This window comes from Phyllobates terribilis, unplaced genomic scaffold (assembly GCF_046119375.1).
Source record: "Phyllobates terribilis strain yellow unplaced genomic scaffold, ASM4611937v1 Scaffold_7__3_contigs__length_470593459, whole genome shotgun sequence".
Lineage (NCBI taxonomy): Eukaryota > Metazoa > Chordata > Amphibia > Anura > Dendrobatidae > Phyllobates > Phyllobates terribilis.
In genome coordinates, this window is record NW_027362767.1 from 42,818,652 (window position 1) to 42,836,347 (window position 17,696).

At 39.8% G+C, this 17,696-nt stretch overlaps 1 long non-coding RNA gene across 1 annotated transcript in view; it reads left to right on the top strand.

Moving 5' to 3' along the window:
- Nucleotides 1–17,696, top strand: part of LOC141153545 (uncharacterized) — an 884,623-nt gene that overhangs the window by 124,277 nt on the left and 742,650 nt on the right. The window contains exon 3 of the long non-coding RNA XR_012247318.1: nt 3,816–3,880. This is a non-coding gene — a long non-coding RNA (uncharacterized lncRNA). The remainder of the gene's footprint in view (nt 1–3,815; nt 3,881–17,696) is intronic.

Below are 17,696 nucleotides of genomic sequence, written 5' to 3' on the forward strand. Positions count from 1 at the left end.
GCAAGGGGGAAGGGGAGAAGTGAATATAATGAGGGTGGAGAGGGGGGTGGGGATAGTACAGTTAGATCGTTAGAGAAGAATAGGATGCTAAATAACCCCAAAGTTTTATCTTGCATGCTGACCAACGCAAGAAGCCTGACCGATAAGGCGGATGAGCTGCAGGCGCTTATATCGGAGGAGAGGTATGACATCGTAGGTATAACAGAGACTTGGCTAGACGATAGCTACGACTGGGCGGTAAATTTATTAGATTATAGTTTATTTAGAAGGGACCGGAAACAGGGGAAAGGCGGAGGAGTCTGCTTATATGTAAAGTCATGTCTAAAACCCAGACTAAGGGAAGATATAGGAGAGGGAGAAGAGGGGGTCGAGTCCATGTGGGTAGAGATAGAGGGAACTAAAAATATTAATAAAATATTACTGGGGGTCTGCTATAAGCCACCAAATATAACAGAGGAGAATGAGAATCTGCTATTAGGACAAATAGACAAAGTAGCAAAACATAATGAAGTGATTGTAATGGGGGATTTCAACTACCCGGATATTGACTGGGAAACAGAAACCTGTAGATCTCAGAAAGGAAAAAGGTTCTTGACAAATATTAAGGATAATTATCTCTCCCAACTAGTGCAGGAACCAACGAGAGGGAAGGCCGTGTTGGACTTAATATTGACTAATAGGCCTGATAGAATAACTGAGGTACAGATAGGGGGGCACCTAGGTAATAGCGACCATAATATTATCGACTTCAAAATGCCCTTCAGTAGGGTTATCAATAAGGGAATAACAAAAACATTAAACTTTAGGAGGGCGAAGTTTGATCAGCTGAAAGAAAGCCTTCAACTTATTGACTGGGACAAAGTTCTTAATCAATGGAATACGAATAGTAAATGGGAAACCTTCAAAAGAATTCTGAATACTCAGTGTGAGAGGTATATACCATATGGGAATAAAAGGGCCAGAAATAAGAGGAAACCAATATGGTTGAACAAGAACGTAAAAGGGGCGTTAAATAGCAAAAAAGAGGCATTCAAGAGATTAAAACAGGAAAACAGTAAGGAGGCACTAATGTGTTACAAGGCAAAAACGAGAACCTGTAAAAAACAAATAAAAATAGCGAAGGAGGAAACAGAGAAATGTATTGCTAGGGAAAGTAGATCAAATCCCAAACTGTTCTTTACGTATATAAATAGTAAAAGGATTAAATCGGATAATATTGGACCGATAAAAAGTGAGGAAGGCAAAATCATAGAGAAAGATGAGGATAAAGCTAATCTATTAAATAATTTTTTTTCGACAACTTTCACAAAGGAAATCGAACTAACAGGAGAAATGAGAAGTGACAAACTTAATCCTCCACTAAGTATGACAAATCTAACCCAAGTTGGGGTACAGAAACGCCTCAGTAACATTAAAATAAACAAATCACCAGGACCTGATGGCATACACCCACGGGTACTAAGGGAACTAAGTAATGTGATAGACAGACCGTTATATCTTATATTTAAGGACTCTGTTGAGACTGGGTCTGTACCACTTGATTGGCGACAGGCGAATGTAGTGCCAATATTCAAAAAGGGAGCGAAAAGTGACGCCGGAAACTCGGCCGGTGAGTCTGACGTCCGTTGTGGGCAAAATTTTTGAAAGCTTAATTAAAGAGGCAATTACGGAGCATCTTGATGCTAATAATCTTTTAATCCCGAACCAACATGGATTCATGAGGAATCGCTCCTGCCTAACAAACCTGATTGACTTCTACGAGGAGGTTAGCTCTCGAGTAGATCAGGGGGAACCAGTGGATGTCGTGTATCTCGACTTCTCAAAAGCGTTCGATAGCGTGCCACATAATAGGTTGGTATACAAAATGAGAATGATGGGGCTGGGGGAAAATGTCTGCAAGTGGGTAGCTAACTGGCTAAAGGATAGAAGGCAGAGGGTGGTTATAAATGGAATATACTCAGATTGGGTAAGCGTCACTAGTGGGGTACCACAGGGGTCTGTACTAGGCCCAATGTTATTTAATATCTTTATTAACGACATAGTCAACGGGATAAATAGTAAAATATCAATATTTGCAGATGACACAAAGTTATGTAAAACAATTAATACAAAAGAGGACAGTGCAGACCTACAGAGGGATTTGGATAAGCTGGGTAGGTGGAGCATTAAATGGCAAATGAGGTTTAACGAGGAGAAATGTAAGGTCATACATATGGGAAGGAAAAATGGAAGTCACCAGTACTCACTGAATGGGAAATCATTGGGGAATTCAGAGATGGAGAAGGACTTGGGCATCTTGATTGATAGCAAACTAAATTGGAGTGCCCAAAGTCAGGCCGCTGCTGTAAGGGCAAACAGGGTAATGGGATGTATCAGAAGAGGTATAGCTGCAAAGGATGAGAACATTGTTCTTCCACTGTACAAAGCACTGGTCAGACCACACTTGGAATACTGTGCTCAGTTATGGGCCCCAATATATAGAAAGGATATAAATGAGCTTGAAAAGGTACAAAGGAGGGCAACAAAATTAATAAAGGGAATGGAGGGACTGCAATACCCAGAGAGGTTGGCAAAACTAGGACTATTCAGCCTGGAAAAGAGAAGGTTGAGGGGGGACATAATAAATGTGTGCAAATATGTTAGGGGACAGTATAGAGATCTTGCCCGGGATTTGTTCAAAAGGAGGGATATTACGGTAACAAGAGGGCACTCACTAAGACTGGAAGAGAAAAGGTTTCAGCACCAGCATAGGAAGGGGTTCTTTATGGTAAGAGCAGTGAGAATATGGAATTCACTGAGTGAGGAGACGGTAATGTCGGATTCACTAAACCAGTTCAAGCGGGGACTGGATGCATTTCTAGATGCCAGGCAGATTTCAGCATATACTTAAAAATAAAATAAAATAGTAGGTTGATACAGGGATTTATTCTGACTGCTGGTTTCAAAGTCGGGAGGGAATTTTTCCTCAGGTGAAGATTGGCTAAATCATTTGGGGTTTTTGCCCTCCTCTGGATCAACTTAAGCAATTACAGAACTAACAGGTCGAACTTGATGGACGCAAGTCTTTATTCGGCTTTACAAACTATGTTACTATGTTACTATGATGCTGAAAACCACACACATATCGCTACTTAACCCATGTAGCTTCTTCAGGGGAAACAAAAAAACACCACAATGGAAATAAATGCTTTTATGAGGATTGAGCTTTTTCTCAGTGGATTTAAACACACTGCTATTATTTTGCACATAACTGTACATGCTGTCACGCTGATTCTTCCCATATAAACATGGCAAATTGAAGAATTATTTTATTAGAGAGGTTAAAGGGCAATTGCAATTTGGTACTAAAATTCTTGTTTGTATTCATATTCTTGTTCATATGGGAGAGTATTACAATAAATGGTGAAAATAAAGTAAGACAAATGGAGTAGAAAAATTAAAATAGAAACTATTTTGTTTGCTAAAAATGTGCTCAGACTAGTTGTCACTTCCCATCTTGGCAGATCATAAAACACGCATTACTCTGCATTTAGTAGTGTTTAGCACGTGAGAATGTTTCTTGTAATGATGATATTAAATTAATCTTTGTTGCTGCTGCTGTGACATCTCATCTATAGCATGTGACTGTTTCAGCCAATCAGTGGGCTCCGCGTTCTTGTGCCATCTACAGTGGCATCACTGCTGTGCTAAGTGATTGGCCCCAGGGGTCACATGTTTAATATGGGTTATCACTGCTGCAGCCCTGTAAATAAAGACCAGTGCTGAGTGGCTGCAGATTTTATTGGTAAGAGTTTCTTAATTTTGTTGTTTTTCAGCATTACCTGCCTGCCTCCCACTTTTCAGTGAAAATGGACAACCCCTTTAACACCTTCATGAAAAGGTGATTTTCATTTTTTTTCTTTCTTTCCTTTCTCCACCTTCTTTCAAGAGCTGTACATTTTTGTATTTTCCATCAACATAGCCATATGAGGCCTGGTTTCATTCAGAGCTGTAGTTTTGAATGACACCATTCATTTTGCCTTTGAAAAATAGAACTATCCAAATGGGTGGAATTGTTATATAAAACTAACAGCAATTCTGCCATTGTATTTTGGGTTTTGATTTTAAGGTTTTCTTTTATGTAGTAAAAATGACCTAGCAGTATGGTTGTACATGTTAATATTATTACAGTGGCATGTAAAAGTTTGGGCACCCCTGGTCAAAATTACTGTTATTGTGAACAGTTAAGCAAGTTGAAGATGAAATGATCTATAAAAGGCCTAAAGTTAAAGATGACACATTTCCCTTGCATTTTAGGCAAAACAAAATATCTTTTCATCTTTTACATTTTAAAAATTACAAAAAGGAAAATGGGCCGATGCAAAAGTTTGTGCAACCTGCATGGTTAGTACCTAGTAGCGCCCCCTTTTGAAAATATCAGAGCTTGTAAATGCTTTTTGTAGCCAGACAAGAGTCTTTTACTTCTTGTTTGAGGGATTTTCATCCATTCTTCCTTGAAAAATTCTTCCAGTTTTGTGAGATTCCTGGGTCGTCTTGCATACACTGCTATTTTCAGGTTTAGCCACAGATTTTCAATAACGCTCAGATCAGGGAACTGTGAGGGCCATTGGAAAACCTTCAGCTTCCGCCTTTTGAGGTAGCCTATTGTGGATTTTGATTATTATCCATTTGTAGAAGAAATCTTCTTTTCAACTTCAGCTTTTTTACATATGGTGTTATGTTTGCATCAAGAATTTGTTGAAATTTCATTAAATCCATTCTTTCTTCTACCTGTAAAATGTTCCCCGTACCATTGGCTGCAACTCAACCGCAAAGCATGATTGATCCACCCCGATGCTTAATAGTTGGCAAGATGTTCTTTTCCTGAAATTCTGTGCCCTTTTTTCTCCACACATACGTTTGATCATTGTGGCCAAAGAGTTCTATTGTAACCTCATCGGTTCACAGGACTTGTTTCCAAAATGCATCAGGCTTGTTTAGATGTGCTTTTGCATATTTCTGACGCTGAATTCTATAGTGAGAATGCAGGAGAGGTTTTCTTCTGATGACTCTTTCATGAAGGCCATATTTGTGCAGGTGACTGAACAGTAGAACTATGTACTACAACTCCAGATTCTACTAAATCTTTCTGAAGGTCTTTTGCAATCAAGCAGGGTCTGATTTGCCTCTCTAGCAATCCTACAAGCAGCTCTCACTGAAATTTTGCTTGGTCTTCCAGACGTTATCTTGACTTCCACTGTCCCTGCTAACTGCCATTTCTTAATTAAATTTCAAACTGAGTAAAGGGCAACTTGAAAACGCTTTGCTATCTTCTTATAGCCTTCTCCTGCTTTGTGGGCCTCCACCATTTTCATTTTTGGAGTGCTAGGCAGCTGCTTAGAAGAACCCATGGCTGCTGTTTTTGGCACAAGGTAAGAGGAGGCTGGGTTTTTCTAAAGCTGGGAAATTTTCATCACCTGGCCTTTCCTTAAAAAAGGACAGTGAACAAGCCATAACCATAGCAGGCTAATTAATGTCTGAAACTTTGGTAAATGTTTTCTTTGTACACAAATCTCCAAGGGTGCATAAACTTTTGTATCGGCCCATTTTACTTTTTGAATGACTATATTTTTTTTTTTTGCCTAAAATACAAAGGAAATGTGTCATCTTTAACTTTAGGCCTTTTAGAGATCATTTCATCTTCAACTTTCTTAACTGTTTACAATAACAGTAATTTTGACCAGGGGTGCCCAAACTTTTATATGCTACTGTATAGTGATACCAAACTTGCATAGTTTATAGTTTAGTTGCTAAAAGAATTCAGAACTTTGAAAAAAAATTGGTTTCTGTTACTTTTTTCTGAGCTCCATAGCTTTTTTTTACATTTTTTTAAGCCCTTCAAATAGGCTTATTTTTTGCTTGACAAACTGACATTTTTTATTGATATCCCTTTGGAGTACATATGACATTTGATAACTTTTTATTGCAGTTTCTGAGGGACATGTAACAGTTTGACAGCAGCATTGAAGGGTTTAAACAGCAGTGATCAGAGCAAGATCTAGTTTCTGCTGTTAAATGCAGAAGTCGGATGTATAACACATTTTCATAATTTGCAGATCATTAACATGTCTATCGATCTTGAGACTTCCTTCATTCCACAACACTTCTTGGAGTTGCGATTTCAGTGTTAAAAGATTCATTATAATTTGTATTTTACTAATTTAAATAATTTCTTATTCTGGACTTTTCAGTCAACTGGCCAGTCCTAATCAGTGATTTGTATAAGTGTACATAGTTAACAGAAAAGCCAAGAAAGAGCAAATATTTAAATGAATCAAATGCAAGGTAAACTGAATTTTAGCCCAATAACCTCTCAGCAGCTCCCCTGCTCCATAACATGTTGCCTGCAGATTATACTGCATGATTGATGTGACAGGCTTCTTTTGAAACCTAGTGCGAACAATGGTTAAGTCCATTTCTGATCCAGCAAAATGTGCCAGGCCTCAAGCGAGAACACACTGATGCACTGTGTAAGTCAGATGTCTTCAACACACTCCTCACCTGTGTAACTAGCACCCATATCTATATGAGCCTGGAAAGCATCTGGCCTGTCTCTGTAGGTCTGCTTAGATAACAATTTCCATCTCGTCATCTGCTTAGAAAACTGATAAAAGAACTTTAGAAAACTTTCCGTCTTCTCATGCTGTTCTCATTTTTTTGCCTACTAGGAAAATACTTTTAGTCCAGATATTTCTATTTTTTTTTGTGGGCTGTTATAGAACTGCTTTGAATATTTAACAACCCTAGCCGGATGTTTAGCATCGCCAATTAGGAGAATTCTATGTCCGTATGCCCTACAAATGCGCATTAAATACATGTGTCCATGAATACAAGCGCCAGGATAAATGAACGCTCCCAGGGGATGTGTAATTTAATTGAACACTTAAAAACAGTGGGAAGATGAGATGGACGGAGCACTTCATCAGTCAGATAGAGCATGGTTTCCTTCCTGCTTCATAAACCAGTTTCCCATGGCTTGATAAAAAAAATATGTCACTTTGATAACCAGCCCAGATAAGCAGCTTCAGAACCACCGCAAGACACAGCTGGACAGGCAGTTTGTGCGTTTGCAGGAAATGAGGATGTTATGTTGTGTTTCTAATTTCTCTGGAAATTATTTGGAAAGCTTGTTGATTAGCTTGCATCACATGAGGAAAGCACGGCAAGTTATCTTTTATGGTTTGACATACAGGTCACTGTTTACTGCCCTACTGCTCTAAGATATAGCAATGTGTCTGCCAAAACTTCAATTGTAAGAAGCATCAACCCAGGGACACCCCATATAATAAAATGCTCATGGCCTTTGAGTTTTGTCCCTCACCACCTAAACTGTTTTTTTACGTCAAATTATGTACTTTCATCTGGACTGCTCTAATAGCAACTTTCCTTTTAGCTATCACATAGTAGAACAGAAGTCCTAAAAGGATAAAATAAGACCTTTGGCACCATTTTGTTATCCTGCTACATGGACCTTTGTTACTGGACAGTAGAGATGAGCAAATCTATTCACAGGACTCTGGTTTAGCTGCCAGGTCAGTACTCCATGCCTGCTTGATAGGTGCACTCAGAGCCGTCCCCTACCTGACAGTATCTCAAGTTCTACTTTTGAAAAGACAACCTGGTCTATCATAATTTTTTCGATACAGCACACAAATGACATTGCACCATGCGAGGTAAATTAGAAGAGAAACTGGGGATGCCAACAGGTAGAAGGCGGTTAGCAGGGCTCCCATCAATCAGCCATGGAATACTGGCTGATGGACCAAGGTTCTACGAGTCAATTTTCTAGTCTCTACCTGAAAGATTTTAATTAATCCTTTCCTGGAAGGAAGGAAAACTATTTTCCTAACCTAGTCTTAACACCTAGTAGAGCAAGGTAAGTCAATGTCTAAACCTTTAATGAGCCTTGTAATATGATTGCAGATATTAGCCAAGTATTAAAAATCTAGTTAAAGGGTCGTACATTAACTTGACAGGGTATGTACCTGTACTAGGTAGCGCTAGCAAGAAAGTTTTTTCCCTTCATAGTTGCATATGTTCCAATGGCTCTGTAAAGATGCAGACGTAGAGGCCAATGACTAACACCCTGTTGTGGCTGGAGGGTTCTTAATGGGAATTTGTCAGCAGTATTTCACCCCCCCAAAAAAAAATATTTATATGTGCATGTAGATCTTTCAAGGATAAGTAAAACAATACTTTTACATGACCAATCTGTTATTCCATTATTGAGAAATCGGTGTTTAAATTGAAATCCAAATGAGGCTGAAGATCTACTTGTAGATTTGAAACCTCCGTCACTTCAGCTCTATTACCTACAAAACTCCACCTCGTCCTGCTTGACTGACGAGTTCTTTGCCTCAAGTCACACAGCATAGAGGCTGTCGGTCAAGCAGGAGGAGGCAGCACTAGTTGGGGAATAGAGCTGGAGTGAAAAAGGCTCATCAGCCTCATTTGTATATCAATATAAATGCTGATTTCTCAGAATTGTTTGAATGGACCAGCCATGTAAAGGTTTTGCTGGACTTGTCTTAGAGAGAGCTACATGCTCATATAAAATAGTTTTGAGGGTAAAATCTTATTTGCGGATTCCCTGTCAAAACTTCTTAAAATAACTTGAATGTATTCACTTGTCCCATCACCCCTACCCCCCTGTCGCAGTCACTACCCACGCTGTACCCAGTAATGCCTACACAGGTTTTCCAGCAGACACACACAGCATGACACTTACCAAAGCCCAACTCTCCCTGGCTTCTGACAGTCCAAACAGATCTTTGTCCACCTGCTCTGCTTGCTGCTTGACTATTCTGTTTCTTGCCCCAGTTCAGGCCATGTGGCTTCCTGAGCTCCTCATTCATCAGGTGCCACTCTGTGCAACTCCACTCCTGAAACCACTTCATGTATTGTATGTATTTTTCGCGGACCCATATACTTGTATTGATACTTTTCATCCATGCTGCCGGCAAAAATCAAACACGTCTCCATGAGTTTTGAACAGACAACATGTCTGCAAAGGAGGGAGAGCTGAGGTAGTGTCGAATTAAAATATTTTCGCCTATTATTAAAACTTGCTACACATTTTAATTGTTTGAACTTTTCATTTTATACCACCTAAACCTTTAATACAATCATTTGTGTACTTTTTTTTTGTAGTTCACATTTCATGTTAATGCTCATGGTGTCCATGGCTAACAACTGATTTTGTCAGGAAAATCTTTCTCTGGAGAGACGTTTTTTCTGCTGTGAGAAGTTCTGATGATTCTACATAATTTCTCTTTTACAAATCTGATAACTGCATAGATTTTTTTCCACCTTTTGCGGAGGTGACAAATCTTGTACTGTCAACTGTCATGAGTTTTTAGTGCAAAATCTGCAGTTAATATTCAAAAAATCTTGAATGCCTTAACTTTTCCTAGGCTCTAACTTGGTATGTCTAAGACAGCTTTTAAGTACGGCCGTACTTATGATAGACATCTGGAAGAAAGAAGATTTCACCAATTTATAGCAAAGCAGATAAAAGCCTCAGAGCACAGGGATTTTGCATTTTTTTTATGTAGCTCGCATTTACGAGTCATACTTTGTGATGAGTTTAAGTTCAGAATGTTCTCTTTTCTTTTAAACGCTTAAATAGGTTCAGCTGCTGGGACAAGACTAATAGCTGACATGTAAGCCTGCTGTGGGATTTTAGGAAGGGGCTTGAAACGATATAGCAATTGAGAAAACTAGGGTGTGGTGTTCATCTGCTCAGGTCTTAAAACATATTTTTAGCTTTAAAAATGTATCCCATTTTACATATGCTGTCCTTTAAAGTCAAGTTTCCCAACATGTTTCCAGTGGGAAAAACCTCACAAACTAATCTTTAATGAAACTTGTGAGGCATGAAGGTTGTTAGCTGGATTTTAGAGAAATTGGAAAAAATCCAAGGTGCACGTCATAATCCAGATCTTGATAGAAGTCATTATGTTCAACCCTAATTATGAATCGAGTCACAAAGGGTCATTTCCCAAGAACGAAAAGGTGCAGTGTTATGTATAATTGGTCCGAGTTTTGCCGCCAGTGTTGTATAGATAAAAGCTTAAAAAAAAAAGTTTATATTCTTCAAAGTCATCTAAAATAAAAAAACAATAAATCAAATTAGCAAATATAGATTTTTTTTTTGGTCGGATATATCCATTTGTGTTTCATCCCCTTTAAAAATTGACATGGCTTGCGATTGCCATAGTGCTTCTTTTGCATGTGCATCAATTATGTGGATGAATAAACAGCCTCTGTATAAATACAGGAAAATATCATTAGCAGAAAAACATATAGAATACTATATATATATACCGTATGGTACGTGCCCAAAACAATTTACAAATCTTACAAAAAGGGGACTTTACCCAAATATAGATATTTTTAATAGCATTTCGGTGTTTTTTTGTGCTTTTTTTTTTTTAATGCAGACTTATTATGTTTCCATGATTTCAGACTATAAATAAACATGTCTGATCTTGCAATCATATACCCTTCTATTTTTCCCTACTTCTTGATAATTGACTGAATGGATGTTATCAAGAATTAGGGGGCAGATGGAAGAGTGTATGATTGCAAGATCAAACCACGCAGGGTTTACATACTTCTTTGCCTTAACTTTTAAATCTCTGTCATAAGAGCGGGATCTTGCTAAGGAAGTATCCATGCACTTCTATAATGACTGGTTATGGTTGTAACATCCCTTCCCTAATGACATTATGAAGAGCAGCCCTGGAGCACAAATAGCTGCTCTAGCAAGTAAAATACTGTGAAGACTAGGAAAAGAAGGCCTGTGAGCCTGTAAATTTCATTATAAAAGGCACTTTATAACTTGTCATGTACATATATCTTTACCTTAATCTCCTAATACCTCCCCACACTCAATATTAGGTTCTCTAAAGTCCTTCCTCTGTGATGTCCTTATGTCTACGCTAACACATCTAACTCATCCACTATTAAGACTTATTCGAGCCTGCATGATGATGCTAATATCAAAATTCTCCCGGCTATTATATTACTTTACAGTCACTGTGTCTTTTTCGTTAGTTGTGGACAATGCAGAATATAACGTGTACAAATGAATGCAAACAAAAAACAGTGGATGCCATTGATGCTGCAGAAACTTGTCCATTGAACATGGGTTTAAAAGTAGACTATGCCACAACCTTGAAAGACTAGGCTTCTGAAAAGTCGAAAAGCTACATATTACAAGATCTTTCCACTCTTCCAAATCCCTCCAAGAAAAGCTAGGCTTGTTCTTCAGACACTAATGGGTTCTTTTGTCTTAAACGTCTGTAATCTCCTATACCAGAGGGGTCTTGACTCAAATCCCAAGGGTCACTAAGAGACTAGAGAATTAAGGACATCATGTATCCCAGAAAAACCTTTTATCCAGAACTAATTCAACATCATATAATTGGATAATTAGGTGGTCGTTAGGAAATATTTTCAACTCACTCAAGTGTAGACCACCCTGTCTTAAATTGTCCCAAGAAATGTTTATCATGGGGAGGGAGCAGTATTTTATTCCTAATGTATGTTTTATCATCGAAATACTGGATTTCCTATTATTTTTTCTTTGATATGTTCTGAATATGTAATCAAAGGTGATCCATTTGAATAATATCCGTACCCAGGGCACAACATTTCCCCACTAATTCTCTTGAATTAATGGTCCATTATAGGATATCCTTTTTGGAATGATATGTACTTTTTATGTTATATTAAAACAGATTAAGGCCATGGGTAAAACTGGCTATACTTGTGTATAGATAAATTAAATGCTATACCAATATAGTACTGCAGAATTAAATGTCCCACAGCACATGTGATCCTGCAACCTGGGCTAATATGTACATGTAGAATTATAAAGACATACTGATAGGGAATCTAGATTGTGAGCCCCGATGGGGACAGCGATGATGATGTATGTAAAGCGCTGCGGAATATGTTAGCGCTATATAAAAATAAAGATTATTATTATTATTATTATAAAGCATGTATAGTAAATGATAAATTCTCCTTGATTAAACCAGACCCTTCACAGTCCCTCCCGTGAAAGAGGTTTTCCAATGGGCAGCGCACATAGTTATTCTACATTTTGTTTTCTACATTCACATGTAGAATTAACATGGAAATGAAAAACATTACCAAAAGATCTACTGCAAGGATAAAGTCTTATTAAAGTCCCATCTTGAGATTACAGAATCGGAACAGAATGACAATGAGCCAGAAAAAAAAAGACAAATGCAATGGAAAATACTTGTCATACTGTGTTGTTCCTGGTTTTCTTTTTATGTCTCACACCTGTGCTCGAATCCATCCAAATCTTAATAAATCCTTTAACCATCTGTCAGATGTACATGAAATAAGTGACAGCGGTCTAAGCTATGTTGACATTTCTACCTGGATCCAAACATTTCAAGATCATATGCCAAAAAATGGAAAAAAAAATCTTTCCCCTAGAGAAAATAGAAGAAAAAAAAAGTCTCAATTTTACGCATGTCTTTGCCAAATGTTAAACTATGTTTTTTGATAATGTTAACCAATCTGGCTCTTAATGCGCTTTTGACAAGGTCATGGTCTGAAAGGCCCTTCGTCTTGGCTTATATAGGGAAGAAAAAATGAGAACCAGCAAATGACTGCTTTCATATCAGATTGCAGAATCAGAAACGTGTAACCCATTTGCACATTATTACAGCAGACTTATTTTGCACTATATAAGTGGCCAGGATCCAAACACCCTGAAGGCTCTAAATAGATGTGAGCACAATGGAAACATTTAAAAAAAATAATAATAAAATGAAAACCTTGAGAAAATAGAAAAACTGGGCAATGAACATGCGCAAAAAAACTGACCATCTCTTTAATGCAATTTGTGTACCATAATTTGCACTTTTTGGTATGTATCTAGGCTGTGTGTGCTGTATACTTTTTTTGTGATATTTTTCATACATTTGTGGCTTGCTGAACAGTTTTGTTTTTTTGTGATTAAAAGTAGGCGAGGTTTTGATGGAGTGATTTTTTTTAGTCACATTTGCTTATTTCGATTTTTTTTTAAAACTGTGCAAAATGTTTTGCGCAAAGTCAATCCACTACAAAAGTGGTGGAAAAACTGTACTGTATCAGTGTCGGCACTGGGTGGGAAATAGAGCTGGAGTGACAAAGGCTTCAGATATTCAAATAGCTCATCAGCCAGATTTGTATATCAGTATAAATGCTGATTTTTCAGTAACCAAGAACGAACTCCTCTTTGAAAGAGATCCATGCAAATATAAATAGTTTGGGGTGTGAAATCCTGCGGATTCCCTTTAAGCTTAGGGATACATGGACAGCACTGATAAGGCTGAAAATTACAACAGCAAATAACCGCTGTTGTTTGAAATTATGTAAAGCTTTTGCAGGAAAACAGAGATGTGTTTTACAGTAGCTGCTTTATGGACAATATTTCAGAAAATCCTACCTATGCTCTGCAGAGAGGCTAGAGCATAAATTAATTTAGCTCTGTGGATCTGAAATCCCCAACATATATTGTCATACAATTCAAAGCATGAAGTTATATTATAGTAATTTTACCTTGTGGTGATAGACCCGCCGCTTTTAAGCCTCTGCCACTTTTTAGAAAAGAGAAGGGATAATTTCCCCCTCATGCATTTTATGTTTATGTTATGTAGTCAAGTTCTGTGGTGCATTTGATAGGGTTTCCCAGGGCCGGCTCCAGGTTTTTGTAGGCCCTGGGCGAAAGAGTCTCAGTGGGCCTCTTTAACACATACCACGATTCATGATGCACAGATACCGCAGAGAAACATATATATATATATATATATATATATATATATACAGTGCATACAAGTAGTATTCAACCCCCTGCAGATTTAGCTGGTTTGATAAGATGCAAATAAGTTAGAGCCTTCAAACTGCAAACGAGAGTAGGTTTTATGAACAGAAGCATAAATCTTACAAACCAAAAAGTTATGTTGCTCAGTTGAATTTTATAAAATTTTAAACATAAAAGTGTGGGTCAATTATTATACAACCCCTATGTTTAATATTTTGTGGAATAACCCTTGTTTGCAATTACAGCTAATAATCGTCTTTTATAAGACCTGATCAGGCCGGCACAGGTCTGTGGAGTTATCTTGGCCCACTCCTCAATGCAGATCTTCTCCAAGTTATCTAGGTTCTTTGGGTGTCTCATGTGGACTTTATTCTTGAGCTCCTTCCACAAGTTTTCAATTGGGTTAAGGTCAGGAGACTGACTAGGCCACTCCAACACCTTGACTTTTTCCCTCTTGAACCAGGCCTTGGTTTTCTTGGCTGTGTGCTTTGGGTCGTTGTCTTGTTGGAAGATGAAATTACGACCCATCTTAAGATCCTTGATGGAGGAGCGGAGGTTCTTGGCCAAAATCTTCAGGTAGGCCGTGCTATCCATCTTCCCATGGATGCGGACCAGATGGCCAGGCCCCTTGGCAGAGAAACAGCCCCACAGCATGATGCTGCCACCACCATGCTTGACTGTAGGGATGGTATTCTTGGGGTCGTATGCAGTGCCATCCAGTCTCCAAACATCACGTGTGTGGTTGGCACCAAAGATCTCGATCTTGGTCTCATCAGACCATAGAACCTTGAACCAGTCTGTCTCAGAGTCCTCCAAGTGATCATGAGCAAACTGTAGATGAGCCTTGACATGACGCTTTGAAAGTAAAGGTACCTTACGGGCTCGTCTGGAACGGAGACCATTGCGGTGGAGTACGTTACTTATGGTATTGACTGAAACCAATGTCCCCACTGCCATGAGATCTTCCCGGAGCTCCTTCCTTGTTGTCCTTGGGTTAGCCTTGACTCTTCGGACAAGCCTGGCCTCGGCACGGGAGGACACTTTCAAAGGCTGTCCTAGCCGTGGAAGGCTAACAGTAGTTCCATAAGCCTTCCACTTACGGATGATGCTCCCAACAGTGGAGACAGGTAGGCCCAACTCCTTGGAAAGGGTTTTGTACCCCTTGCCAGCCTTGTGACCCTCCACGATCTTGTCTCTGATGGCCTTGGAATGTTCCTTTGTCTTTCCCATGTTGACCATGTCTGAGTGCTGTTCACAAGTTTGGGGAGGGTCTTAAATAGTCAGAAAAGGCTGGCAAAAGAGATCTTTAATCCACACATGTGAAGCTCATTATTCTTGGTGCCTGAACTACTTCTTAATACTTTAGGGGGACCAAACAGAATTCTTGTGGTTTGAGGGGTTGAATAATAAATGACACTCTGAATTAACTTTTAACGTTTTAAAAAAACAAAAAAACAAAACAAAACAAAAAAATTTGCTGCAGTGCATTTCCCACTTCCAGGCTGATCTACAGTACAAATGTCACAATGCCAAGTTAATTCCGCATGTGTCAACCAGCTAAATCTGCAGGGGGTTGAATACTACTTGTAGGCACTGTATATATATATATATATATATATATATATATATATATATATTCTTCCATTACATGAGTGATATCTATTGTAAATTCTACAATAGCTCAGAAACCAGAATCGCTCCATACAGAATACTGGCCCCCATATAATGCGCCATGCAGGATACTGGCCCATATAAAATGCTCCATACAGGATACTGGCCTCCATAAAATGCTCCATACAGAATACTGACCCCCATATAATGCTCCATGCAGGCTGTGCCCCCACATAATGCTCCATGCAGGCTGTTCCCCCCCACATAATGCCCCATGCAGGCTGTTCCTCCCACATAATGCCCCATGCAGGCTGTTCCCCCCCATATAATGCCCCATGCAGGATGTAACCCCCCCTTTTAATGCCCCATGCAGGATGTCACTCTCCCCTCCCTTTTAATGCCCCATACAGGATGTCAGCCCCCTTTTAATGCCCCATGCAGGATGTCACACACACACCCTTTAATGCCCCATGCAGGATGTCACACACACCCCCTTTAATGCCCCATGCAGGATGTCACTTCCCCCCATATAATGTCCCATGCAGGATGTCACTTCCCCCCCATATAATGCCCCATGCAGGATGTCACTCCCCCCCATATAATGCCCCATGCAGGATGTCACACTCCCCCCCCTTTAATGCCCCATGCAGGATGTCACACACCCCCCGTCCCTTTTAATGCCCCATGCAGGATGTCACCCCCCCTTATAATGCCCCATGCAGGATGTCACCCCCCCCTTTTAATGCCCCATGCAGGATGTCACACCCCCCCTCCCTTATAACGCCCCATGCAGGATGTCACCCCCCCTTATAATGCCCCATGCAGGATGTCACCCCCCCTCACTTATAATTCCCCATGCAGGATGTCACACCCCCCCCTCCCTTATAATGCCCCATGCCTCCATACAGTACATTAAAAAAAATAAATCAAATACCTCACTTCTCACCTGCTGCCGCTGCTCTGCTCTGGGCTCCAGCGTCTTCCCACTCTGCGCTGTGAAGGCTCAGGAGAGAGCGCGGTGGAAAGACGTCACAGTCAGAGGACGCGGAAGAGACCGGAGCTGCTGCGGAGACATGGGGAGAGGTAAGTATTGTTTCGCCGGCTGCCGGGGCCCTGAGCAAGGGAGATTGCCACCGCACCGTTCTCCTTCGCTCACGGGACCCATAGCGCGGCGGGATGCTCGACGGCAAGTGGGCCCCCCCTGCCTGCTCAGGGCCCCGGCACTTGCCCGGGTCCGCCGGGTGCTGACGCCGGTCCTGGGGTTGCCCCTTGAAGGGATAGTGTGGCTAGGGCTTAGCGAAGCTGGGCTTGGGTGATGTAGGACAGGGTCATTGAAGAACATGTGATGAAAGAGTAGTTATCCAGCAACTAATGAAATTGACTTAAAAAATAGCCTTTATTATGAAAAAATTAAAAACATGAGACCATAATTTTTCAAAATAAAGGCTATTTTTTAAGTCAATTTCACGAGTTGCTGGATAACTACCCTTTCATCACTGCCTAATGTCTCCCAGACGGGGATCTTTACAATCCGAGCACCGTGCCTCATGAGAAAGTGGACCGAGCAGGCTGACCCAGGTGAGCTGAAATATATTTTTTTGTACATTACTTATCATTGAAGAACATGGTCTAGATAAATAGGAATCGGGCTCTTGGAGATAAGGGATAGTTGACAAGAGTCAAGGCCTTTGAGGTCAGGGCCTGGGTAAAAAGATGCAGGGCTCATGAATGTGAGGCATGTTTGAAGTCAAAGTTCTGGATAATAAGGCCAAGTCTGTGCCGAATGACCACCAGTATTTTAGTGGAAAGGTAAGGCTCTATGGAGTGACCATCAGAAATTCAGTGGGAATGAGATATCTGTTGAGGACTGTGTGAAGTACGATTATCTAAGATGACGTACCTTATCTAAGTGGTACAACAGTTAGTTATTGGGCCTCTTAAAGTGGCAGCAACCACGTGAGGAAGAAAAAGTAAAGTGCTGTCTGAATTACATAGGCCTGTCTGATTTTAAGAAGTGGAGAGCTCCCCATGCTACTTACACATATGTTGTACAGCAATTACCATTTTTTGGGTAAAACCACTTAGGCTCATGCTTCCATTTTTCTATTGAGATAAATATTCATCTTAAGGCTTCAGGGAATTTACGTGATCAAGTAGCATGACCTGTTAGAAAGTCATCTGTATGTAGCTTTAAACT